This window comes from Thalassophryne amazonica, chromosome 2, assembly GCF_902500255.1.
Source record: "Thalassophryne amazonica chromosome 2, fThaAma1.1, whole genome shotgun sequence".
NCBI classification, from domain to species: domain Eukaryota; kingdom Metazoa; phylum Chordata; class Actinopteri; order Batrachoidiformes; family Batrachoididae; genus Thalassophryne; species Thalassophryne amazonica.
Genome location: NC_047104.1, coordinates 92865802 through 92891803, shown reverse-complemented (window position 1 = coordinate 92891803; position 26002 = coordinate 92865802). Strand labels below are relative to the sequence as shown.

At 43.4% G+C, this 26002-nt stretch overlaps 1 long non-coding RNA gene across 1 annotated transcript; it reads right to left on the bottom strand.

The window, feature by feature from the left end:
- Positions 1-1170: 1170 nt before the first annotated feature.
- LOC117502600 lies at positions 1171-24429 on the bottom strand. Its single transcript, XR_004558367.1, has 4 exons — positions 24417-24429; positions 12084-12087; positions 3969-3975; positions 1171-1307 (listed from the first exon to the last, which is right to left on the bottom strand). It is a non-coding gene; the product is annotated as an uncharacterized LOC117502600 (long non-coding RNA).
- Between the last annotated feature and the right edge of the window lie 1573 nt (positions 24430-26002).

Sequence of the window (26002 nt, the reverse complement as noted above, 5' to 3'; positions counted from 1 at the left end):
CATCTCAGACTTACTGCTGTTGTCCAAAATGACGCATTCGCAGATGCAAAAAGGCAGACTGATTCTTAGGGGCGGACCGTTTGGTCTGCGACACCAGTCGATTTCACTCATCCTGTCATCCACCACATGTCCTGTCAGTTTTTAAGTCTTCCCTCCCTTCTGTGTTATTCAGCTGTTTTCTGTCAAAGGTTTTCCATTTGGTATCACCAGTTATCCATCTTCATGATAAGAAGCCCTGCAGAGGGAAGGGCTAAAGAACAACGTGTCCGGAAAGCCCTCACAGTATGTGGGTACCCACGATGGTCCCTGGACAAAGTGCAGAAGTCCCAGAGCACAAAGAGACCAGATAGACAGGAGACGGAGACAAGAAGAAGAGAGTGTCTCTCCCTTATTTAGCAGGAGTAGGGGAAAAACTACAGAGGATCTTCAGACAGCACAAAATCCCAGTTTACTTTAAACCCGTTAACACCTTGAGACAGAAATTAGTTCACCCTAAGGACATGATCCCTAGTTACAGAGCAATGTAGTGTATTCTATCAGATGTCAGGAAAACTGTAACGAACACTACATAGGTGAAACGAAGCAACCTTTACACAAAAGGCTATACCAGCACCGCAGAGAGGGCGCCAGTGGACCTCAGTCTGCAATTCACCTCCACCTCAAAGACACTAACCACACGTTTGAGGACAAGGAAGTTAAAATATTAGCCAGAGAGAAGAAATGGTTTGAGAGAGGGGTCAAGGAGGCATTCTTTGTGAAACGTTTGAAACCCCCTTAACCGGGGAGGGGGTCTGAGACACACTTTATCCCTGTTTACAATGGGGTACTCAGGTCAAAGGAGTTTCAGTCTTTTGTTCATGGTAATGAGTCATTCACATTATCAAGGGAGCCATCAGAAAGGCATCCATCCCATCATTAGAGGAACAGCTGTCCTGCCATTAGGTGTGCTAACTACAGCACAATAGTTGCTAATTAGAGCTATTGTTTAGTCACTAGCCTATAGCAGTCTGCCTCTCAGTAGGACCACCTTTGTAAAATTAAAAGTACCCATTTAACCACTAACCTAGATAATGATTAGAAAATATCTAGTACTACATATTCAGGTTAATCTATGCATGTAATTTATTTTAAAATTAGAAATCATGAAGCATACCTTTTCAATGAACTGGGATGTGGAAGGTGAATATGCAGAGTCTCTCTCAGATAATGATAGGCTTTTGGGCCATGGAGGTGGAGCGTAAGGGCAAAATCTCTCTGGGCCTTAGTGTACTCCACACCCTGCCTTGAAAAGAGGTGAACTGGAAGATCTGAAATTCAGTTAGCAAAAGTGATTTTGTAGGTTTAATTTTATCAATCAATCAAGTTTTATTTCTATAGCACTTTACAACAGTTTTCACTGAACCAAAGTGCTTTCCAATAGCACCAGCTAGAGATAAAATAAAAAGAACAGTACGAAAAACACAATAAGAGCATCCAAAATAGAATAAAAATAGACAAAAAAGTGTCAAAGCAATTATGTGCAAAAAGCTGCCCTGAACTATGTTTTTAACTTAGCTTTAAACAGAGCAAGCTATTAATGGACCTCAGTTCAGGAGGTAATGCATTCCACAACTTAGGACCTGCTACTGCAAAAGAACGGTCACCCCATTGTTTGGACCTGGAAACCTCCAGAAAGTTTTGGTCAGCAGACCGAAGTGCTCTGACAGGGTTGTGTGTTTTTAACAGGTCACATAAATAAGAAGGTGCAATGCCATTTACAGCTTTAAAAACAAATTAACAGTTTAAAATCAACTCTAAAACGACTGGAAGCCAGTGCAGGGAGTAAAGTACAGGAGTGATGTGGCTGTGCTTCCTGGTGTTGGTCAACAGGCGAGCAGCAGCATTCTGGACCAGTTGGAGTCGGTTTAGAGAGCCTTGAGTGATACCAACATAAAGTGCATTGCAATAGTCAATCCGGGAGCTGATAAAAGCATGCATAGCCTTTCACCTTTTGCAAGGTGCCTTTTCAGCTGGAAAAAACTGGCTCTTACCACACTGTCAGTTTGTTTCTCAAATTTTAAACAGTCGTCAAACAGCACACCAAGGTTCCTTACCACAGCCCTATGATAAGGAACCAGGGAGCCAAGATCTGGATCAGAGTTAGTTTTAGCTCCAAACAGAATACACTCTGTTTTGACTTCATTAAGGTGCAGAAAATTCTGAGCCAGCCAGTCCTTAATATCCTTAAAAAAGCTATGTATGGAGTCAAAGCACTTGTATTATTAGGCACAACTGGCATATAAATCTGGAGGTCATCGGCATAAAAATGAAACTGAAGATTGTGTTTGGTGATGACTGAACTCAGTGGAAGCATGTACAAAGAGAACAACAGCGGTCCGAGGATACTGCCCTGGGGCACACCAGTGGTCAGAGAAACTGTGGAGAAGGTCACCAATGGTCACAACTGTTAAATCCTTCGCCACAACGTAGCTTGGCACCTATTGCTTGCAGAAACTTCATATTTGTTGGGTACATGCTTTGGAGGAGTACTTCACATGTGTTTGAAGGCCGGTGATGTTGACCAACTTTTCAAGGTCACCAATGGTCACAACTGTCAAATCCTTTGCCACAAAGTAGCCTGGCACCTACTACTCGCAGAAACTTCATATTTGGTAGGTACATGCCTTGGAGGAGTACTTCGCATGGGTTCGAAGGCCGGTGACCTTGACCTCCGTTTCCAGGTCACCAGTGGTTGCATTTGTTTTGAAGGCTGGCGACTGTGACCAACTTTTTATGGTCACTGTTTGTCACATCCTCTAAATAAATATTATGCCAATCTCCAATTTTTTCATTGTATATCCCAGTTTACATCAAACACTTAAGGTTCAACCAAACACCCACCCCATACAAGTACATATTACTGCACTTTGCATGGAAAATAATACTGCGCAGGGCATTTTGTGTTGAATGTCTCTAGTTTTCTTTGTATTTGTTTGAGCTGGTAGAATTTCAGACAGCTCTGTTAATGTGTAAAGCTAGACACAAACAACTATCAGATAACTTACAGAAACTTTTTACTGATAGAGAAGGGGGTTATAATTACAGGGAAACCTTAACTTCAAAAACAGAATTGTTCAAACATCTATGAAGAGAGTGTGTATTTCAGTTAGTAGTGTGAAGGTTTGGAATAAACTTAGTGATGAGCTGAAACAGTGTCCAAGCATGAGTCTGTTCAAGAAAAAGCTCAGACTGATTATTTTCAACAAATACAGGGATGTAGATACGAGGTGAACACTAACAATATGTTTAGCACTATAAATGTAATGGTACACAAATAAAATTGGATAGTTTAGACCGTCTTAAAAAAACAAACAAAAATCAAAATCAAATTAAATAAATTTTATTTATATAGTGCCAAATCACAACAAACAGTTGCCCCAAGGCGCTTTATATTGTAAGGCAAAAGCCATACAATAATTACAGAAAAACCCCAACGGTCAAAACGACCCCCTATGAGCAAGCACTTGGCAACAGTGGGAAGGAAAAACTCCTTTTTAACAGGAAGAAACCTCCAGCAGAGCCAGGCTCAGGGAGGGGCAGTCTTCTGCTGGGACTGGTTGGGCTGAGGGAAAGAATCAGGAAAAAGACATGCTGTGGACGAGAGCAGAGATCAATCACCAATGATTAAATGCAGAGTGGTGCATACAGAGCAAAAAGAGCTGAATAAAAGAAACACTTCATGGGAACCCCCCAGCAGTCTAAGTCTATAGTCATAACTAAGGGATGGTTCAGGATCACCTGATCCAACCCTAACTATAAGCTTTAACAAAAAGGAAAGTTTTAAGCTTAATCGTAAAAGTAGAGAGGGTGTCTGTCTCCCTGATCCAAATTGGGAGCTGGTTCCAGAGGAGAGGAGCCTGAAAGCTGAAGGCTCTGCCTGTCATTCTACTCTTAAAAACCCATTCTATTAATTAATCCACAATTATTACTTGTTTACTGTAATAATGGCACACATCAGAATTAGGACAACACATATTTACAAACCCTAGGAACTACAAGTAAGCCTGCAGTCTGAGAGCGAAGCGCTCTATTGAGATGATATGGCACTATGAGTGTTGTGAAAGTGTAAGTACACGGACCCACAACAGGGGGCGCAAATGAACGGACAATGGAATAGGTCAAATAACACACTTTACTGTTGTGAATATGCACAACAAGTACAACAGATTACAATAATAGACAAGGTCGAATTCACACAGGTGTCGTGTGGGCAGGCTCGAAGATAGGAGACGCCTCTCCAAAGTAGAACAGGAACCACACGGTTTCCTCCGCCACCAGACCCCGGGAATACTGGAGCCGCCAAGTCCCGAACTCCCAGGTGGCCACTGCCTCCGCGTGTCGGACCTGGTACTGCTGGCGAGGAACAAAGGACAATTAAAGGAGGGCGCGTTCGCACCCAGGAATCCGAACGGCAGGTAAGTTACCTCCACCTCTCGTTGGAAAATACTCCGAGCAAAACACAAAAGTCACAAAGATCACTGTTAAACAGTCAGCTGAGCACGTTCTCAGTAGAAACGATATCTCGGCGATGAGGTGGAGATGCCGTCCTGCTGATATACCCCTGCAGATCCGATGATTGATGACAGCTGTCGCAGGTGATGGGTGACAGCTGTCACTCTGGCTGCTCCTGCAAGGCGGCGGCGCCCTCTAGTGCCTGGAGCCCGCACTCCAGGCAGGGCGCCCTCTGGTGGTGGTGGGCCAGCAGTACCTCCTCTTCAGCGGCCCACACAACAATGAGGTCCCTAAGATAAGATGGGACCTGATTATTCAAAATCTTATAAGTAAGAAGAAGAATTTTAAATTCTATTCTGGAATTAACAGGGAGCCAATGAAGAGAAGCCAATATGGTGAAATATGCTCTCTCCTTCTAGTCCCTGTCAGTACTGCTGCAGCATTTTTTATTAACTGAAGGCTTTTCAGGGAACTTTTAGGACATCCAGAGTAAGGATCTGGTTAGACACCATGTTTCTAAGATTTGTGGGGCCAAGTACAATAACTTCAGTTTTATCTGAATTTAAAAGCAGGAAATTAGAAGTCATCCATGTCTTTATGTCTGAAAGACATTCCTCCAATTTAACTAATTGGTGTGTGTCCTCTGGCTTCATTGATAGATAAAGCTGGGTATCATCTGCGTAACCTCCATGACCAGTAAAAGATCAAGGACCGTGACGTCGCCCGGTATGGCGGAGCCGGGATCCCACCCTGGAGCCAGGCCTGGGGTTGGGGCTCGCGCGCGAGTGCCTGGTGGTTGGGCCTTAGCCCATGGGGCCCAGCCGGGCTCAGCCCGAAAGAGTGACGTGGGCCCGCCCTCCTGTGGGTTCACCACCTGCAGAGGGGGCCATGGGGGTCGGGTGCAGAGAGGATTGGGTGGCGGTCGATGGCGGGTGGCCCGGCGGCCCGGTCCACGCTCACAGCCCCTGGCTGTTGGGACGTAGAATGTCACCTCACTGGGGGGAAGGAGCCTGAGCTTGTGTGGGAGGTTGAGAGATACCGACTAGAGATAGTCGGGCTCACCTCCACGCACAGCTTGGGCTCTGGTACCCAACTCCTGGAGAGGGGCTGGACGCTTCATTTTTCTGGCGTTGCCCACGGGGAGAGGCAGAGCTGGGGTCGCATTGCTGATTGCTCCCAGCTCAGTCGCCAAGTGTTGGAGTTCACTCCGGTGAACGAGAGGGTCACGTCCCTACACCTTCGGGTCGGGGACAGGTCTCTCACCGTTGTCTCGGCCTATGGGCCGAGCAGCAGTGCAGAGTACCCGACCTTCCTGGAGTCCCTGGGAGGGGTACTAGATAGCGCTCTGACTGGGGACTCCATTGTTCTCCTGGGGGATTTCAACGCCCACGTGGGCAGCGACAGTGAGACCTGGAGGGGGGTGATCGGGAAGCACGGCCTCCCCGATCTGAACCCCAGTGGTGTTCAGTTGTTGGACTTCTGTGCTAGTCACAGTTTGTCCATCACGAACACCATGTTCGAGCACAAGGGTTTCCATAAGTGCACGTGGCACCAGGACACCCTGAGCCGGAGGTCGATGATCGACTTTGTAGTCGTATCATCTGACCTTCGGCCACGTGTGTCGGACACTCGAGTGAAGAGAGGGGCAGAGCTGTCGACTGATCACCACCTGGTGGTGAGTTGGATCCGCTGGGAGGGTAGGAAGCCGGTAAGACCTGGCAGGCCTAAACGTATCGTGAGGGTCTGCTGGGAACGACTGGCGGAACCCTCTGTCAGCGAGGTCTTCAACTCCCACCTCCGGGAGAGCTTCTCCCAGATCCCGGGGGAGGTTGGAGACATGGAGTCCGAGTGGACCATGTTCTCCACCTCCATTGTCGATGCGGCTGCTCATAGCTGTGGTCGCAAGGACTCTGGTGCCTGTCGCAGCGGCAATCCCCGAACCCGGTGGTGGACACCGGAAGTAAGGGATGCCATCAAGCTGAAGAAGGAGTCCTACTTATCTTTGTTGGTAGGTGAGACCCCAGAGGCAGCTGACAGGTACTGGCAGGCCAAGCGTGCTGCAGCCCGTGTGGTCGCAGAGGCAAAAACTCGGGTCTGGGAGGAGTTCGGGGAGGCTATGGAGGAGGACTATCGGTCGGCCTCGAAGAGATTCTGGCAAACCGTCCGACGCCTCAGGAGGCGGAAGCAGCTCTCCACCAGCACTATTTACGTGTGGGTGGGGAGCTGTTGACCCTGACTGGGGATGTTGTCGGGTGGTGGAAGGAATACTTGGAGGATCTCCTCAATCCCATCGTCACGTCTTCTGAAGAGGAAGCAGAGACTGGGGACTTAGAGGCGGACTCATCCATTATCCAGGCCGAAGTCACCGAGGTGGTTAGAAAGCTCCTCGGTGGCAAGGCTCCTGGGGTGGATGAAATCCGTCCTGAGTACCTTAAGTCTCTGGATGTTGTGGGACTGTCTTGGCTGACACGCCTCTGCAGCATCGTGTGGCGATCGGGGACAGTGCCTCTGGATTGGCAGACCGGGTGGTGGTGGTCCCTCTGTTTAAGAAGGGGGGCCGGAGGGTGTGTTCCAACTATAGGGGGATCACACTCCTCAGCCTCCCCAGTAAGATCTATTCCAGAGTACTGGAAGGAGAATTCAACCGATGGTTGAACCTCGGATTCAGGAGGAGCAGTGTGGTTTTCGTCCTGGTCGCGGCACACTGGACCAGCTCTACACGCTCCATTGGGTGCTCGAGGGTTCATGGGAGTTCGCCCAACCAGTCCACATGTGTTTTGTGGATCTGGAGAAGGCGTTCAACCGTGTCCCTCTGGGCACCCTGTGGGGGGTGCTCCGGGAGTACGGGGTCCAGGGTCCTTTGCTAAGGGCTATCCGGTCCTTGTACGACCGCAGCAGGAGCTTGGTTTGCATTGCCGGTAGTAAGTCAAACCTGTTTCCAGTGCACGTTGGCCTCCGCCAGGGCTGCCCTTTGTCACCGGTTCTGTTCATTATTTTTATGGACAGAATTTCTAGGCGCAGCCAGGGTAGAGGGGGTCTGGTTTGGGAACCACAGAATCTCATCTCTGCTGTTTGCGGACGATGTGGTTCTGTTGGCTTCGTCAAATCAGGACCTTCAGCGTGCAGTGGGGTGGTTTGCAGCGGAGTGTGAAGCGTCCGGGATGAAAATCAGCACCTCCAAATCTGAGGCCATGGTTCTCGACCAGAAAAAGGTGCTTTGCCCTCTTCAGGTCGGTGGAGTGTCCTTGCCTCAAGTGGAGGAGTTTAAGTATCTCAGGATCTTGTTCACGAGTGAGGGACGGATGGAGCGTGAGATCGATAGACGGATCGGTGCAGCGTCTGCAGTGATGCGGTCGCTGTATCGGACCGTCGTGGTGAAGAGAGAGCTGAGTAGGGGGGCAAAGCTCTCGATTTACCGATCGATCTACGTTCTGATCCTCACCTATGGTCATGAGATTTGGCTCATGACCGAAAGAACGAGATCGCGAATACAAGCGGCCGAGATGAGTTTCCTCCGCAGGGTGGTTGGGTGCTCCCTTAGAGATAGGGTGAGGAGCTCGGTCACTCGGGAGGAGCTCGGAGTCGAGCCGCTGCTCCTCCATGTCGAAAGGAGTCAGTTGAGGTGGCTCGGGCATCTTTTCTGGATGCCCCCTGGGCGCCTCGCTGGAAAGGTGTTCTGGGCACGTCCCATTGGGAGGAGGCCCGGGGAAGACCCAGGACACGCTGGAGGGACTACATCTTTGGCTGGCTTGGGAACGCCTTGGGGTTCCCCCGGAGGAGCTGGGGGGTGTGTGGGATTGGGAGGTCTGTGCGGCTTTGCTTGAGCTGCTGCCCCCGCGACCCGACTCCGGATAAAGCGGAAGAAAATGGATGGATGTTTATCTCATTACAAGCCCTAAATTGTCAACATCCAAAACCTTTTTGGAAATGGCTGCACGCCTTAAATACAAGAATGGATATTATTACTAATGAAATGAGGTTTACCACACTAAGCATGAAGTATGTTGGGTTCATACCATCAGCAATGAAATTCAAATGAAAGCAAATGTAAGAATTATAGTTATTGTTTTTAATTTGTATTTTCCATACCGCCACACATAAAAAAAATGCTTGAAACATTTTACTTGTCTGTAATGAGTTGAGAGTATATAAATTTTTCATTTTTTGAAATGATTGATAAAATATATATATCTTTTTCACAGTAATCTTTTTTATTTTTAGATGTGCTTGTACTCTATTTGCACATATTTTTGTGAAATAATTTTTAAACCATCTGTTGGCCATGTTGTACTTCAGTGTATCTTTCTGAAAGCAGATGGAATGCCGTTTAACATGTTTGTTTTTGTAGAGATGCCACGATTGTAACTGTAGAAGCAAAAGACTTTGTCTTTTCTTAGTGATGCATGTATCTAATCCGTCTGTCAGCACTCCTGCAGGCAGACGGATGAGATACAGTGGGGAAAATAAGTATTTGATCCCCTGTCAGTTTTGCAGGTTTTCCCACTTACAAAGAATGGAGATGTCTGTCATTTTTATCGGTAGGTACACTTCAATTGTGAGAGACAGAATCTAAAAAAAATAAAATAAAATCCAGAAAATCACATTGTATGATTTTTAAATAATTCATTTGCATTTTATTGCATGAAATAAGTATTTGATCCCCTACTAACCAGCAAGAGTTCTGGCTCTCACAGACCTGTTAATTTTTAACAGGTCAGGTCTTAAGAAGCCCTCTTATTCTGCACTCTTTACCTGTATAATTGCACCAGTTTGAACTTGTTACCTGTATAAAAGACACCTGCTCACACACTCAATCAATCACACTCCAACCTGTCCACCATAGCCAAGACCAAAGACCTGTCTAAGGACACCAGGGACAAACTGTAGACCGCACAAGGCTGGGATGGACTACAGGACAACAGGCAAGCAGCTTGGTAGAAGACAACAACTGTTATGATTATTTATTAAAATAATTCCTTCTTGAACTGAGGCACCCTCAGTGCAAGAATGGAACGATACTGCAGCTCATTCCTCCCTGCTGCTGTCAGACTGTACACTGAAAAAAATGATACTTTGGATCAACTTAAAAAAATTGATGTAATTTGTTACAGCTAATTTTTTAGTTTCTCACAATGTATATTTATGATTTGTAAAGTGATTCCAGCACATTTAAACTGAAACCACAATTTTCCATTAGACCAATGTAAATAAGTACTTTGAATGAAGTGCACTGTTTCACTTTTTCAGTGTACAATAACACTGTGAAATAAGCATATGCAATAATATGTCCACAAATCAATATTAATCTGTCTACAAATCATGTGCAATAACAACTTGTTTACAAATTCCAGCCCTAGTGTCACCTTATCACATCTAATCTCCACATATTGTAAATACGAGATCTGTTAGAAAAGTATCCAACCTTTTTATTTTTTCAAAAACTATGTGGATTTGAATCATGTGCGCTTGCATCAGACAAGCTTGAACCTTCGTGCGCATGCGTGAGTTTTTTCATGCCTGTCGGTTGCGTCATTCGCCTATGGGCATGCTTTGAGTGAGCACTGGTCCACCCCCCTCATCGGATTTTTATTGTCAGTGAAATGGCTGAGAGGCTGCCGCTTTGCTCCATGATTTTTTTTTCAGAAACTGTTAGAGACAGCCAGTTGGAAACCATTCGAAAGATTAAGATGGATTTCGGTGAAGATTCTGTCGGTATCACACGGATTACGGACATTAAAACTGGATTAGAAATGGCCCACGGCGGCGAAGGGTGCACGGCGCCCCGAGCGGGCCATCAACAGGTTGAAACAATCAGATCACTGTTAAATCAGACCACTGTTAAAGGAGATTTGTAATGAAAGACGTGCGGAGGATTTTGCGCGTTGGCACGGAGCCGCTTCACAGCCGCTGGACAAACAACACCTCCATGTTGGAAGTCTCACAGGACAAGTTGGAACATGTCCAGCTGTTAAAACAATTTTCTCGGATACTCACGCGACTGAAAAGCCATCAAAAGCCGTCTGAATCTTCTGAATGGTTCCAACATGGAGGTGTTTTTTTTTTTGTTGCGCGCAATGAGTGGCTCTGTGCCGACGCGCGAAATCCTCCGCACGCTTTCATTACAGTGGAATGTGCCGATAAAGTGCTGATCCCGACCTCTTCTGAAACTTCTCTGCTAGTCACACGACGTCCTGCATCAGAGCCTTAAATTTGGAAGTGATCTGCTGCCAGTTTCCAACTGGCTGTCCTCTAACAGTTTCTGAAAAAAAAATTCTTGGAGCAAAGCGTCAGCCTCTCAGCCATTTCACTGACAATAAAATCCGACGAGGGGGGTGTGTTGGGGAAGTGTAATGCACAGACCCACAACAGGGGGCGCAAATGAACGGTCAATGGGTAGTCCAATAAATACAATTTATTGTGGCAAATGTGCACAACAGGTCGAAATACTATTTTTAGACAGTCAATTACAAAAGTCAACAGGTGACGTGTGGGCAGGTCCGAGGGTAGGAGACACCTATCCAGAGAAGAGCCGGGGCCCACAAGGTTCCGCCGCCAACGAAGACCTGCAGCAAACCGAAGCTGCCAAGTCCCGAGTCCGCAGGTGGCCTCTACTTCAGCTGTCAGATCCGGTACTGCTGGCAGGAACAGAAGACAGCTTAATGGTGGGTGTGTACACACCCAGCAGAACAATCAGCCATTCAGTTCTGTTCCTTTTGTGGGAGAATCTCCACTCCGACACAAACAAAACACAGAAACGTGCAGAGACCAACTGTTACTTCTCTGGTTTGGAAAGAGGAGTGAAGTCCGTCACTCTTCCACATCCAAAACCCAACTCCCAGCTGACTGAAGATAACTGGTACTCCTGCAAAGGTTTTCAAAAGACATGATACGTGTGTTCAGCACAGACACACGGCTGAGAGTTTTACCTGAGTGGTAAACTGATATCTCGGCAGAGATGTGGTGTCTCCTCCAGTCCTTATATGGGATGGGATGGTGATGAGATGATTTCGACAGCTGGTAGTCCTGGCTCCTGGGTGGTGACTGCGCCCTCTGGTGCCTGAAACCCGACTACAGGCAGGGCGCCCTCTGGCGTAGGCCAGCAGTACCTCCTCTTCGGGCGGCCCACATAACAGGGTGGACCAGTGCTCACTCAAAGCCTGCCCACAGGCGAATGATGCAAACCGACAGGCGTGAAAAAAACTCACGCATGCGCTCGAAGGTTTCAAGCTTGTCTGATGCAAGCGCACATGATTCAAATCCATATAGTTTTTGAAAAAATAAAAAGGTCGGATAGTTTTCTCACAGACCTCGTAAGATGCTCCTATTTTTTAATTCCAGTCATGTGTTTATATATATATATATATATATATTATATATATATATATATATATATAATTTCCTACCCTCATTTTCTTATTTTATTGTATTGTTACAAGTATTATTATTGCTTATCTTTGCACGCGCTACGTGATGCACATTTTCCTTCTACTCGCACTCATCTTGTATGTTTATTAAGAGCTGACATAACGTGAATTTCTCCACTGTGAGATCAATAAAGTCTTATCTTAATGCACATGGAAGGGGGGGTTTACATCACTTTCTGACTTTTTGAGGCTTGGTGAATAACCTGGACAATCTGCATCATGGATTCACAAGAGAAAAAAAATGAAACATTCAGTCTGGCCAGTTAAATCACAATATTAACAGAAAAAAGTAGAAAGACCGAGTGAGGGACATTAGAGACCTGCGGCTGGACTAATGTTCTTCATCCCACTCCCGCTGAAATTCGGACCATTACCACCTGCGACCTGCAATGTGTGTATACACTCCTGCCCCTTTCCGCATGTGTATGTTCCGCCTGCACCCACAAAACTCTGACAGTTTATGCCCCCACAGTAATACAGATGCATTGATTTTGTGTCTCCTCCCATCCATGAGAGAAAACACGTCATTTAGGCTATTAATAAAGAGATTCATGGGGTTGATTGTTTCATTTCACTTTAAGGCTCAGAATTGAGATTCATTGTTTTTGATCAGGGCAGCACAGTGGCTTAGTGGTTAGCACTATTGCCTCACAGCGAGAAGATCATGGGTTCAATTCCCACCTGTGACCTTTCTGTGTGAGAGAGGTTGTTCTAGGACTGTTTCTTCTTTAATGATCGGTGTGAACTTGGTGATTCATGCAAACATCCAGTGAAGGCAAACAGGGAAATAATATGTCAGCCTTGTTCACTGTATTCTTCTCAAAAGTACCATGTTTAGTATGAGCAAAGTTTTCCAACTGACTTTATATCAGCCAAACTAAGAGCAAACAAACAGTAAAAAAAAAATGACCAGAGTGGAGGCGGTGACCAACACAACACGAACCTTTTTCAGCTCTGTCTTGTCTAATGCACTGTGTACGCTATGAAACAAGTTCACCAAGTACCTTTAAATACCATACAAACCAATATAGAGGTGAATTGAAGAAAACCTAAGGAGTACTGTGAGAGCAACGTGAGGTAGAGTCAAGCCAAGCACAGAGAAGGAGATCAGTTCCTGTCTGTGTGTGCGAGAGTGAGGTCCGGTTGCAGATATGTGTCTGTGTAGGGAGGGGCAAGCGCTGTGTGTGTGACTGGCCAATCACAGAGAGTGAAGCGTGAAGACAGACAGCTTCCCAATCAGAATTTTCCTTAGCACAAGCACAGATATTGACGAGTTTTTACTCGCTCAAAATGCTTTATCTGGTCGTATCATGCTCGTGCTTGTCAAAAATGCTTTATCTGTACTGGATACTCGTCTGAAATGAGTATCCGGCTCAACCCTATACATGAATGATATTCACGTTTTGCGACCTATGTCTTGCAAGACCCTGTTCAAATTTTGTGAGATAATTTATTTATGGTTTGCAGCAAAATCATTAACGGTTTACAGATATTCACGGTTTGCGTAAATTTTCATCAATGGTATGCGGATAATTCACGATTTGCTGAAGATTCACATTTTGGGGGTCAGCAACTTAAAAAATGTCCAGTGTTGGAGCTGAACACCAAAATCTGAAGTCCAGACAGAAGAAGAGAACATCTCTGCTCTTCAAAATGTGAGGAAAGTGTCTCCAAAACCTCTACCAGAGGCTGAAGCTGCAGAGGAGACCTTCATCTGATTGAATTCCTGAGGGTCCAGGTCACCTGTCGTCTCTGAAACCCAACACCTGCTGCAATGCTTCTAAATAAAACAAAGGCTCTTTAAAGAGGAACTATTTTATTATGTGAAAAAGCTGTTTCCTTTTATATTTTAACATTAAATGAATGAATGAATCATTAAAAATGTCCATGAAGTCAAAGTCCAGTCAAAAAGACTTTTGCACAGGTGGAAGAAGCCCCATCCATATTGTGTACAATTTCAAAGCATTCACAATCACTAGAATAGTCAAATTCATATTTTAGTAATTACTCTTTTTTATTACCACTTTAAAAGCAATCAAACAGTCACTCACTCATCTTCAACTGCTTAGTCCAATTAAGGGTCATGGGGAACTGCAGCCTATCCCAGCAGGTCACCTGTTCAAGAATGTTTAATTTTCACTGTTGCTGCACTTTGTGTGAAATCATAGTCATATCATGTTGATATGACAATATTGAGATACAACAATCTGGCCATATTGTACAGCCCTACTGTCAACTAGCTGAAAACTTTGAATATTAATTTGCATCTACATTTTAAAATGCTTAAAGTGGCAGGGGGTTAAGAGGATTGTAATTTGGGAGGTCTGTGGGGTGGAACTCCCAGAAGCTGAAAGGCAAAAAAGAAAAATGCTTAAAAAGTTGGTTTTGGAGGGGTCTGGGGGGCGGAGCCCCCAGAGAAGCTAAAAGGCAAAAAAGAAAAATGCTTCAACAGTTGGGGGGGTCTGGGGGGGAGGTGGAGCCCCTACAGAAGCTGAAAGGCAAAAAAAGAAAAATGTTTTAAAAGGCGGGGGCTCTCCCCAGAAGCTGAAATTTTTAGCCATGCTAATGCTCCCCTGAAGCATTTACTCAAAAACGTCTGAAGGACTTAAATGACATGGTAAGATGCTGAAGTGCTTCGCTTGTTCATGTCCGCAACATAGACATATTAAATATTTATAATTTTTTTTAACTGTGTGTTCATATAAATATGTATACTTATTTACGGTGTCTATTTCCTGCATGGAACCCAAGTATGAATCATCAGACTTAAAAATGCATGATACTTTACATGGTTTTTTATTTGTCTAAAATGAATGTCCAAGGTTCCTTATAATGTTAATCAAAAAAATCATCTTAATTGAAGCAACAACAGCAGATAAGTTATGGTTTTTATTTACAGATAAACATCAAAGTTTTCTAAGGAATCTTTTTTTACTTAAAATGTAATGTAAGAAAAGTTTTTTTTTACTTCCAAATGTACAGTAATAAGAAATTAGTACTGAGGTAAAAAGAAACTGTAAGTATTTTCTTCAGAAAACTGCTGTGTATAAATTACCACTTCTGATGTTAACTCTGGCACACATTTCTGCACTCTGTCATCTTTTGTATTTGGCCTGATGCCTCATTTCTATTGGACACGCAAAGCTATGTCACAGCGCGCCGTGGTGAAACCTGGATTGGGTTAAACTTTGATCGTGGTGACTGATGACAAGCGGCAATGTGTGCTCCCACCAGAGCGTTGCACTACCTCAGTTTCTGACGTGCCAACCCCCCCCAAAAAAAACCCCAACACTTCTCATTGAAAATAATGGGGTTTGGAGCAATGAGCGACGCGTTTAACACCTTTAATGCATTTGATGTGGAAGGCACTTTATACTTGCTGGTGACAGGGATTCATGCTTCCTTGCCTTTTCTTGTGATAAGTAATATGTATGATCATCCATTTCACAAAAAATGAGAATTCTCAATTTGTTATTCCGCACTAGCAACCAGTAAACAGTGTAGTGTGACTACTTATTCCTCTTTTGTCTTCTGGCCATTATCCAAAATGCCAAAGGGGGAGAAAGTATGTATCTTTTGTCCAGTTGTTGGCCTTTTTGTCTGTGCACTCTGGAGGGACAGCACCTGGGCTTGCGCACACGTGTGCATGCATGCCCCACATGTGCATGCGTCTACAGTAAAATCACCAGTGTAAAATTAACACTGACAGTGTAAATTAATATTAACAGTGTATAGAGTGGGCCATATCTACACTGCCAGTGTTAATTTAACACTGGAGATTTTACTGTGTAGCGGTTCATTCAGCCATTATGAACACACACACACACCAACATGCTCTTGTTCTGAGACTCAGCTGAGACATGCCTGGCTCTAAGGCCTGGTTCACACAGCAAGATAATTAAGCCGATTTTGGACCTGATCTTCCCCTCCGACAATCTTAAGGACGCCCCGACTATCGTGATGTGTCTGAAGATAATCTTATCAGATATTCCTGCTGTGTGTGGTGTGCTAAGAGCGCTCTAGTCTCTGAAGGATGTCATAACCACTCAGACTGCAAATCATGGATGTTCAACATGTTGGATTGTCTTGGCCTGATACTGCAGTGTGTGTGGGGTCCCCCAGGCACAAAAGAGCACGCAGCCTGTTGAGTGTGATGTGTAGCCAATCAGAAAGCGAGGTGACAGATGCACGGAGGGGAATCAAAAATCAAAACAGCTGTCATGGCGCACCAGAAAGTCCGGTGATCTTGCTGTCTCCACTCCTTTAAACACCTTTTCTTTTTCTTTTTCTAGCGTTTTTTCCCCCATTAGAAATAGTCCACAAACTATCTCCATTGCTTCTTCCTCGTCCACCATGTTTGTTTACTCCAAAATCACGTTTAATCTCAAGAGATTTGCAAAAATCTCACCTGGGAATATTTTTGTATGTGAAATCTGTTTGTGTGTGGTGTGTTGTCTTTACCATGTTGCTGCACACCACAGACTGTACGACCAAAACTCTTATATCTATGATTTTTTTTATTGCCATGTGTGCAGTCTCTCAGCTATTGAAGACAAGCCAATGCTCATAAACAGTCAGTCATACAAATCACTGTTCTGTCAACCTGTGGCTTCATCTTAGCAGGCTGCAGGGCCGGGTCTATTTCACACAGGCTGTTGCGCTTTTGTTAATAAAGGCAGGTGACAGTTGCGTGACAGTGAAGAACACTGGCATGGTGGTTGTGTGGGTGTGTACTGTCATGTGGTCATAGAGATCTTTCTCTGAACACACACACACACACACACACACACACACTGTTTTTGTGTGTAATTGCAGCCTGCAGCCAGCGATGTCCTGCTATAACTGATTTTGAATAAACCAGTCATCATGCTCTCTATGTTAGACAGCACCTCTTTCATTATTCAGTGTACGTCTCTAGTGACTTGACATTAATCTGACAGGCAATGAAAACACAGTAGAAAAGATTCATCAGCCAGAAGAATCATTTTATAATCATTAAGCTAAATTATTATCTATTTGGAGCATCTGAAGCATCAGTGTCAAACAAACCACAGGCTGCTTCAGAGTGAGGTAAGAAGGAGCCCCACAACAATTTCACTCCCCACACCAGCAACCTGAGCTTTGCCACTCAAAAATCCTGTATCCAGCCTCAGTTTCATTTGAATTTTTCCCCTTCAGGGGAACTATTTATTATTTTTTTCTAGGCAATGCAAATTTTGATCATATTGGCAATGTCATATTATAAATCCCTTATTTATGTATTTGTTTATAGTGGTGACAAAGTAAGTTCTTTTTATGACTTAAATCTTAAATATGTGAAAGGCTGTACAGCTTTAACCAACTGTACACAGAATGTGAATATATTATATAGAGCAGTAATGTCTTGTTAAAAGTTTATTTTTCCAAAGTTTCTCAGCGCTAAAGAAAAAGAAAACATGAAATCAAAACAACATCTGCTGCATTAGCTTCAGGCATGACATCTCATGGTAAGTCCAGCATCCTGTGGAACATAGCTGCCAATCCCGTGCCATGCCCTCCGCACCTTGGACAGAGAGAAAAAGAGCAGAATTATTTGGCGGGAAAAACCAGGCCTAAGGTATAATTCAGACCCAGTTGTTATCTAGAGTAGAGCTGTTCTATTACTAATAAAATGACTTTAAAAGGATAGGAAGCACAATTCCGTACTATGCCAGTATGCTAGCCATACAAGAGGGTGAATTAAGGTGTCTTAAGTCTGGACTTGAAAGTCTCTACAGAATCTGACTGTCTCTGTACGAAGATCATTCCACAAAACAGGTGCACCATAGGGACACAATGTAGTCCTGTGCTCTCAGAACGCAGAGCCTGGAACGGTACATAGGATTTAATTAGGTCAGCTAAGTAGGGAGGTGCTTGCCCATGAATAATTTTATAGGTAGCAGAACCTTAAAATCTGATTTCACAGAAACAGGAAGCCAGTGAAGAGGCGCCAATCAGTTCATGTCTATGGATTATTTGTGCCAAATTTGATGCTTGTATCACCATTTGCAGGATTCCACTCTAAATATTCTCTTATCTGCTGCAGTATATATGACATGTAAGATACTGCTCCTCAGTGGTTCTCAATTGCCCTCAAAAGTATTGGAACACTTGGTATTTCACACATTTTAATTAGTTTATTCCATTTCAAATATATTTTCTTTTTCTAAAATTATCTTCCTTAACTCAAACTGGCAGCAAATCTCTACAACTTGATATAAGTTAATTAAAAATATAAAATCCAGCTTCCTGATGAAGTGGTGTAGAGGAGGATTTTCTTAAAAAGAAGACCTGAAAGTTCAGCTACAGTTTGTTAGAAAATACATTTGAGATGAAAGCCCAGATTTGATGTTTTGGTGAAAGAAACTTTTGTATTTCATCATAATTGATGTAAATAAAGTCCAAGACATATTCATTGACTTGGAAATGTTCATGTTTCCATCCCCTGACTTGTCTAAAGAAAACTGGCAATGTTGTTGTTCATTGGGCTGCTCCCGGTTTTGTTCAGGGTTGCCACAGCAGATAGAGCCGCATGGGTAATTGGCACAAGCTTTACGCCGGTTTATGCCGTTCCTGATGCAACTCCAGTTTTACCTGAAGAAACACACACAGCCGCTGGTGCTCCAAAGAGGTCTCCCATCCAAGTACTAACCAGATCCCGCTCTGCTTAGCTTCTGAGATCTGACAGGATCAGGCTTACACAGAGCAGATCGGCTGCTAAAGAAAACTGGCAATAAAACTGATTGTTATTTACAGATTTTATCAAGTTTTAGAGATAATTTTATAAATTTGAATTCTTTATTTTTTTTGTATTTCTTGTATTTAAAATGGCATAAACAAATTAAAATGTGTGAATTCCAAGTGTTCCAATACTTTTGGAGGGCACTGTATCCTAACCTTATGATGAGTGTAAAATGAGTGTACTAGGATTATTACTGTTTTGCTTAAGAATGTTTAATTTTCACTGTTGCTGCACTTTGTGTCAAATCATAGTCATATCGTATATCATATTGATATGAAAATTCTGTAAGGTATATCTTCTATTATACATTCCAAATCTAAAGTGGAACTCTACTAGTGTTTACTAAGGTACACCTAAATATCTTTCAAAAAAGAAAGAGTAGAGCCACTTAGATGCCTGGTCTTGAGAACCAGGGATGGTAGGTTGAAAAGGTTTTTTATCCCATGGGAACTCTCCCTACCCACCTAAGCAGCTCAAGAATATGGACAGCATGTATATAAGTGACATTTACATGACAATATTGAGATACGATAATTTGGTCATATTGTACAGCCCTACTGTCAACTAGCTGAAAACTTTGAGTATTAATTTATATCTACATCTAAAAAATGCTTAAAGTGGCAGGGGGTTAAGAGGGCTGTAACTGGGGGCTCAGCTGAAAAGCAAAAAAAGAAAAATGCTTAAAAAGGTGGAGAGTATGGGGGGGCAGAGCCCCTCCAGAAGCTGAAAGGCAAAATAAGGAAAATGCCTAAAAAGGCGGGGGATCTGGGGGGTGGAGCTCCCCCAGAAGCTAAAAGATTTTAGTCATGCTCATGCTCCCAAGAACCATTTTACTGAAAAAAGTCTGAAGCACCTAAAGGACATGGTGAGGAGCTTTTCCAAGTATGTGACAGGCAAATAAAGAAAAATGCTTAAAAGCATGGGGGGGCCCAGAAGCTGAAAGGTTTTTGCCATGCTATTGCTCCCCTGAAGCATTTACTCAAAATAAAGTCTGAAGAACCTAAATGACATGGTGAGATGCTGATGAGCTTCGCTCATTCATGTCCGTGACATATGCATATTATGAAAATGCGTAATTGTTTGGAAATGGATTAAAGTATTCACTGCTGGACAACCATAGTATTCAAAAACCCAGTGGCATCTCTACATGTCTGACATTATGAAATCTGGGTGAGGCCTCGCTGTTAACCTCTGAGCTCTTTTGAGCTAATGAGTATTTTTGTCATTGCTCTGGTATGTTTGCATGGCTAAAAAAAGCTTCCTTGTCAAACAACTTCCTCCAGAAACCAGAACCTGTTGAAACGAGGGGATGACAGTCCAGCATTAAAGAAAGAGTGAAGAATAGTCCCACCAAAAGGAGAGCCGTCTCCATCCTTAAAGTGTTGTTGTTCAATAAGTAGTTCTGTCTGTAAGTTCTCAAATTTGCATTGACTTACTGTCAGAAGGGTAATTGTTATAATAGTTAAACAATTAGTGTTATTAGCTGTACATGTTATAGATGTTAAGTGTAAATTAAGACCATGTGCCCCATGACAGACTGATGTACTGTCCAGGATGTATCACGCCTCATGCCCTGTTACTGCTCGGATAGGCTCCAGCCCCATGTGACTCTTAAAAGGGGTAAGCAGGTATAGAAAATGAATGGATGGATTAAGAGCATGTATATACTTTAAAAACCCTATAGGCACATTTACTACAGATTTTGTTGCCCCATAAATTGTTGCACCTCTACTGGTGGTTGGCTCTAACTGCGGTATTGTATCACTTCCTGTTCCGGAGCACAGCGGTGTTTTTCTGTATCTGTTAGCTGTTTAATCTGCGCAGTTAGATTGATCTAGTTATCTAGATTACGATTTGTTTCCCAGTGTAATCTTCACGTGCCTTAACTAAAGCACTCCTTCTGCTGAATCACCTCTAAATTATTTACACATTATTCACTTTGCGTGTTTTTTAGGAATCCGCTAGCTTAGCGTAGCTACTAGCTCTTAGCTGATTTAGCATGGCGGCTTCTCCTGTCTCTCCCGCACTTTTCTGCTCTGGGTGTGAAATGTTTAGTTATTCCTCGGCCTCCTTTAGCAGTAAGGGTTCTTGTAATAACTGCAGCTTATTCGTAGCTTTGGAGGCCAGGCTGGGCGAATTGGAGACTCGGCTCCGCACCGTGGAAAATTCTACAGCTAGCCAGGCCCCTGTAGTCGGTGCGGACCAAGGTAGCTTAGCCGCCGTTAGTTACCCCCTGGCAGATCCCGGGCAGTCGGGAAAGCAGGCTGACTGGGTGACTGTGAGGAGGAAGCGTAGCCCTAAACAGAAGCCCCGTGTACACCGCCAACCCGTTCACATCTCTAACCGTTTTTCCCCACTCGACGACACACCCGCCGAGGATCAAACTCTGGTTATTGGCAACTCTGTTTTGCGAAATGTGAAGTTAGCGACACCAGCAACCATAGTCAATTGTCTTCCGGGGGCCAGAGCAGGTGACATTGAAGGAAATTTGAAACTGCTGGCTAAGGCTAAGCGTAAATTTGGTAAGATTGTAATTCACGTCGGCAGTAATGACACCCGGTTACGCCAATCGGAGGTCACTAAAATTAACATTAAATCGGTGTGTAACTTTGCAAAAACAATGTCGGACTCTGTAGTTTTCTCTGGGCCCCTCCCCAATCAGACCGGGAGTGACATGTTTAGCCGCATGTTCTCCTTGAATTGCTGGCTGTCTGAGTGGTGTCCAAAAAATGAGGTGGGCTTCATAGATAATTGGCAAAGCTTCTGGGGAAAACCTGGTCTTGTTAGGAGAGACGGCATCCATCCCACTTTGGATGGAGCAGCTCTCATTTCTAGAAATCTGGCCAATTTTCTTAAATCCTCCAAACCGTGACTATCCAGGGTTGGGACCAGGAAGCAGAGTTGTAGTCTTACACACCTCTCTGCAGCTTCTCTCCCCCTGCCATCCCCTCATTACCCCATCCCCGTAGAGACGGTGCCTGCTCCCAGACTACCAATAACCAGCAAAAATCTATTTAAGCATAAGTCCCAAAAGTCCCAAAAACCAGTTTTATTTGTTATTATCTATCATCCACCTGGTCGTTACTGTGAGTTTCTCTGTGAATTTTCAGACCTTTTGTCTGACTTAGTGCTTAGCTCAGATAAGATAATTATAGTGGGCGATTTTAACATCCACACAGATGCTGAGAATGACAGCCTCAACACTGCATTTAATCTATTATTAGACTCTATTGGCTTTGCTCAAAAAGTAAATGAGTCCACCCACCACTTTAATCATATCTTAGATCTTGTTCTGACTTATGGTATGGAAATAGAAGACTTAACAGTATTCCCTGAAAACTCCCTTCTGTCGATCATTTCTTAACATTTACATTTACTCTGATGGACTACCCAGCAGTGGGGAATAAGTTTCATTACACTAGAAGTCTTTCAGAAAGCACTGTAACTAGGTTTAAGGATATGATTCCTTCTTTATGCTCTCTAATGCCATATACCAACACAGTGCAGAGTAGCTACCTAAACTCTGTAAGTGAGATAGAGTATCTCGTCAATAGTTTTACATCCTCATTGAAGACAACTTTGGATGCTGTAGCTCCTCTAAAAAAGAGAGCTTTAAATCAGAAGTGCCTGACTCCGTGGTATAACTCACAAACTCGTAGCTTAAAGCAGATAACCCGTAAGTTGGAGAGGAAATGGCGTCTCACTAATTTAGAAGATCTTCACTTAGCCTGGAAAAAGAGTCTGTTGCTCTATAAAAAAGCCCTCCGTAAAGCTAGGACATCTTTCTACTCATCACTAATTGAAGAAAATAAGAACAACCCCAGGTTTCTTTTCAGCACTGTAGCCAGGCTGACAAAGAGTCAGAGCTCTATTGAGCTGAGTATTCCATTAACTTTAACTAGTAATGACTTCATGACTTTCTTTGCTAACAAAATTTTAACTATTAGAGAAAAAATTACTCATAACCATTCCAAAGACGTATTGTTATCTTTGGCTGCTTTCAGTGATGCCGGTATTTGGTTAGACTCTTTCTCTCCGATTGTTCTGTCTGAGTTATTTTCATTAGTTACTTCATCCAAACCATCAACATGTTTATTAGACCCCATTCCTAACAGGCTGCTCAAGGAAGCCCTACCATTATTTAATGCTTCGATCTTAAATATGATCAATCTATCTTTGTTAGTTGGCTATGTACCACAGGCTTTTAAGGTGGCAGTAATTAAACCATTACTTAAAAAGCCATCACTTGACCCAGCTATCTTAGCTAATTATAGGCCAATCTCCAACCTTCCTTTTCTCTCAAAAATTCTTGAAAGGGTAGTTGTAAAACAGCTAACTGATCATCTGCAGAGGAATGGTCTATTTGAAGAGTTTCAGTCAGGTTTTAGAATTCATCATAGTACAGAAACAGCATTAGTGAAGGTTACAAATGATGGCCTCGGACAGTGGACTCATCTCTGTGCTTGTTCTGTTAGACCTCAGTGCTGCTTTTGATACTGTTGACCATAAAATTTTATTACAGAGATTAGAGCATGCCATAGGTATTAAAGGCACTGCACTGCGGTGGTTTGAATCATATTTGTCTAATAGATTACAATTTGTTCATGTAAATGGGGAATCTTCTTCACAGACTAAAGTTAATTATGGAGTTCCACAAGGTTCTGTGCTAGGACCAATTTTATTCACTTTATACATGCTTCCCTTAGGTAGTATTATTAGACGGTATTGCTTAAATTTTCATTGTTACGCAGATGATACCCAGCTTTATCTATCCATGAAGCCAGAGGACACACACCAATTAGCTAAACTGCAGGATTGTCTTACAGACATAAAGACATGGATGACCTCTAATTTCCTGCTTTTAAACTCAGATAAAACTGAAGTTATTGTACTTGGCCCCACAAATCTTAGAAACATGGTGTCTAACCAGATCCTTACTCTGGATGGCATTGCCCTGACCTCTAGTAATACTGTGAGAAATCGTGGAGTCATTTTTGATCAGGATATGTCATTCAAAGGGCATATTAAACAAATATGTAGGACTGCTTTTTTGCATTTACGCAATATCTCTAAAATCAGAAAGGTCTTGTCTCAGAGTGATGCTGAAAAACTAATTCATGCATTTATTTCCTCTAGGCTGGACTATTGTAATTCATTATTATCAGGTTGTCCTAAAAGTTCCCTAAAAAGCCTTCAGTTAATTCAAAATGCTGCAGCTAGAGTACTGACGGGGACTAGAAGGAGAGAGCATATCTCACCCATATTGGCCTCTCTTCATTGGCTTCCTCTTAATTCTAGAATAGAATTTAAAATTCTTCTTCTTACTTATAAGGTTTTGAATAATCAGGTCCCATCTTATCTTAGGGACCTCATAGTACCATATCACCCCAATAGAGCGCTTCGCTCTCAGACTGCAGGCTTACTTGTAGTTCCTAGGGTTTGTAAGAGTAGAATGGGAGGCAGAGCCTTCAGCTTTCAGGCTCCTCTCCTGTGGAACCAGCTCCCAATTCAGATCAGGGAGACAGACACCCTCTCTACTTTTAAGATTAGGCTTAAAACTTTCCTTTTTGCTAAAGCTTATAGTTAGGGCTGGATCAGGTGACCCTGAACCATCCCTTAGTTATGCTGCTATAGACGTAGACTGCTGGGGGGTTCCCATGATGCACTGTTTCTTTCTCTTTTTGCTCTGTATGCACCACTCTGCATTTAATCATTAGTGATCGATCTCTGCTCCCCTCCACAGCATGTCTTTTTCCTGGTTCTCTCCCTCAGCCCCAACCAGTCCCAGCAGAAGACTGCCCCTCCCTGAGCCTGGTTCTGCTGGAGGTTTCTTCCTGTTAAAAGGGAGTTTTTCCTTCCCACTGTAGCCAAGTGCTTGCTCACAGGGGGTCGTTTTGACCGTTGGGGTTTTACATAATTATTGTATGGCCTTGCCTTACAATATAAAGCGCCTTGGGGCAACTGTTTGTTGTGATTTGGCGCTATATAAAAAAATTGATTGATTGATTGATTGATTGATTGATTTGGCGCTATATAAAAAAATTGATTGATTGATTGATAAATAATTGTACCCTCACCTAACCTCAAAATATAATGCAATGCTGAAATACCAATGGCCGTATGAGCATGTAGTCAATGAAAGAGTCTGTAGAAAAAATGTGACCTTTTGACTTCTCACAATAGGTTAAGGTTAGCCGTCTTTGAACTTGTCCAAGGTCTGTGTCCCAACAATGTTCCCTGTGAATTTGAAGACCCTGGCAGTAATAGGACTGAGCACAGACAGACGGATGGACGATGCAAAGTATTCACAATACCCGATGGCTGTATTTTGCCCTTGAGTGAAAAAAAAAAGAAACCAGCCTCTTGAGCTGGCACATGAACCAACCTGAAAGTAAAAGTCCAAATTTCACATGACAGTTTAAAGGTCAGCACACAAATGGCCTCATGAACTGATGTCTAATATCACACAAATGTGAGGTGTTAAAACAAGCTTTTATGAGCCAGTACAGTGATCCCATGTAATGAAATGATCACAGTGAAGACGGTGATGCAGCTCTCACATGCTGTCTGAGGTTACGATAGTCAAAAGTAGTTAACTTCAGTGTAAATCACCTGACTTCTTGTGAAAACACAAATGTCCGTGCCTCACCTGTTAAACATGTTCGGTATCTTTAAGTCACCTGACTAATTTATGATCATGCCTGATGTTTGGGTTGGTTGTAAACAGGCTCCATAAAGTCTCTATGTTAATCACACAGAGTGATAACACACCACTGCTAATATTCATTTAAGCTTTTCTCAAAATCAGTAGGTCCTTTTACACTGAAAATACAGAAACACATCAGTGCAACGTGGCTGCAAGCTGTAAGTGCACTGGATAAACACACGTGTGAAATCTGATTTCCAGGACTGCTCATGTTGTGTAATTGATACTTGTGCAGTCTCAACCCAGTCTCATGGCAAGTCATGATTCAGCAGCACGAAATATACATTAATCTATTGGTTCATGATATCGTGACGAAAAGCACCTCATTTTCATCACGGCAGCACAAATTCATTCTAATTCATTCCGTGATGGCTGCACGAAATTAAAAGTGAAGTTTGGGGGTCAGAGGTGGTTATGGTTAGGGTGAGGGGAAGGAGTAGGATGAGGTTGTGGTTAATCCATTTGATTACTTTGGGTGAAGAGACTCCATCTCAGACTTACTGCTGTTGTCCAAAATGACGCATTCGCAGATGCAAAAAGGCAGACTGATTCTTAGGGGCGGACCGTTTGGTCTGCGACACCAGTCGATTTCACTCATCCTGTCATCCACCACATGTCCTG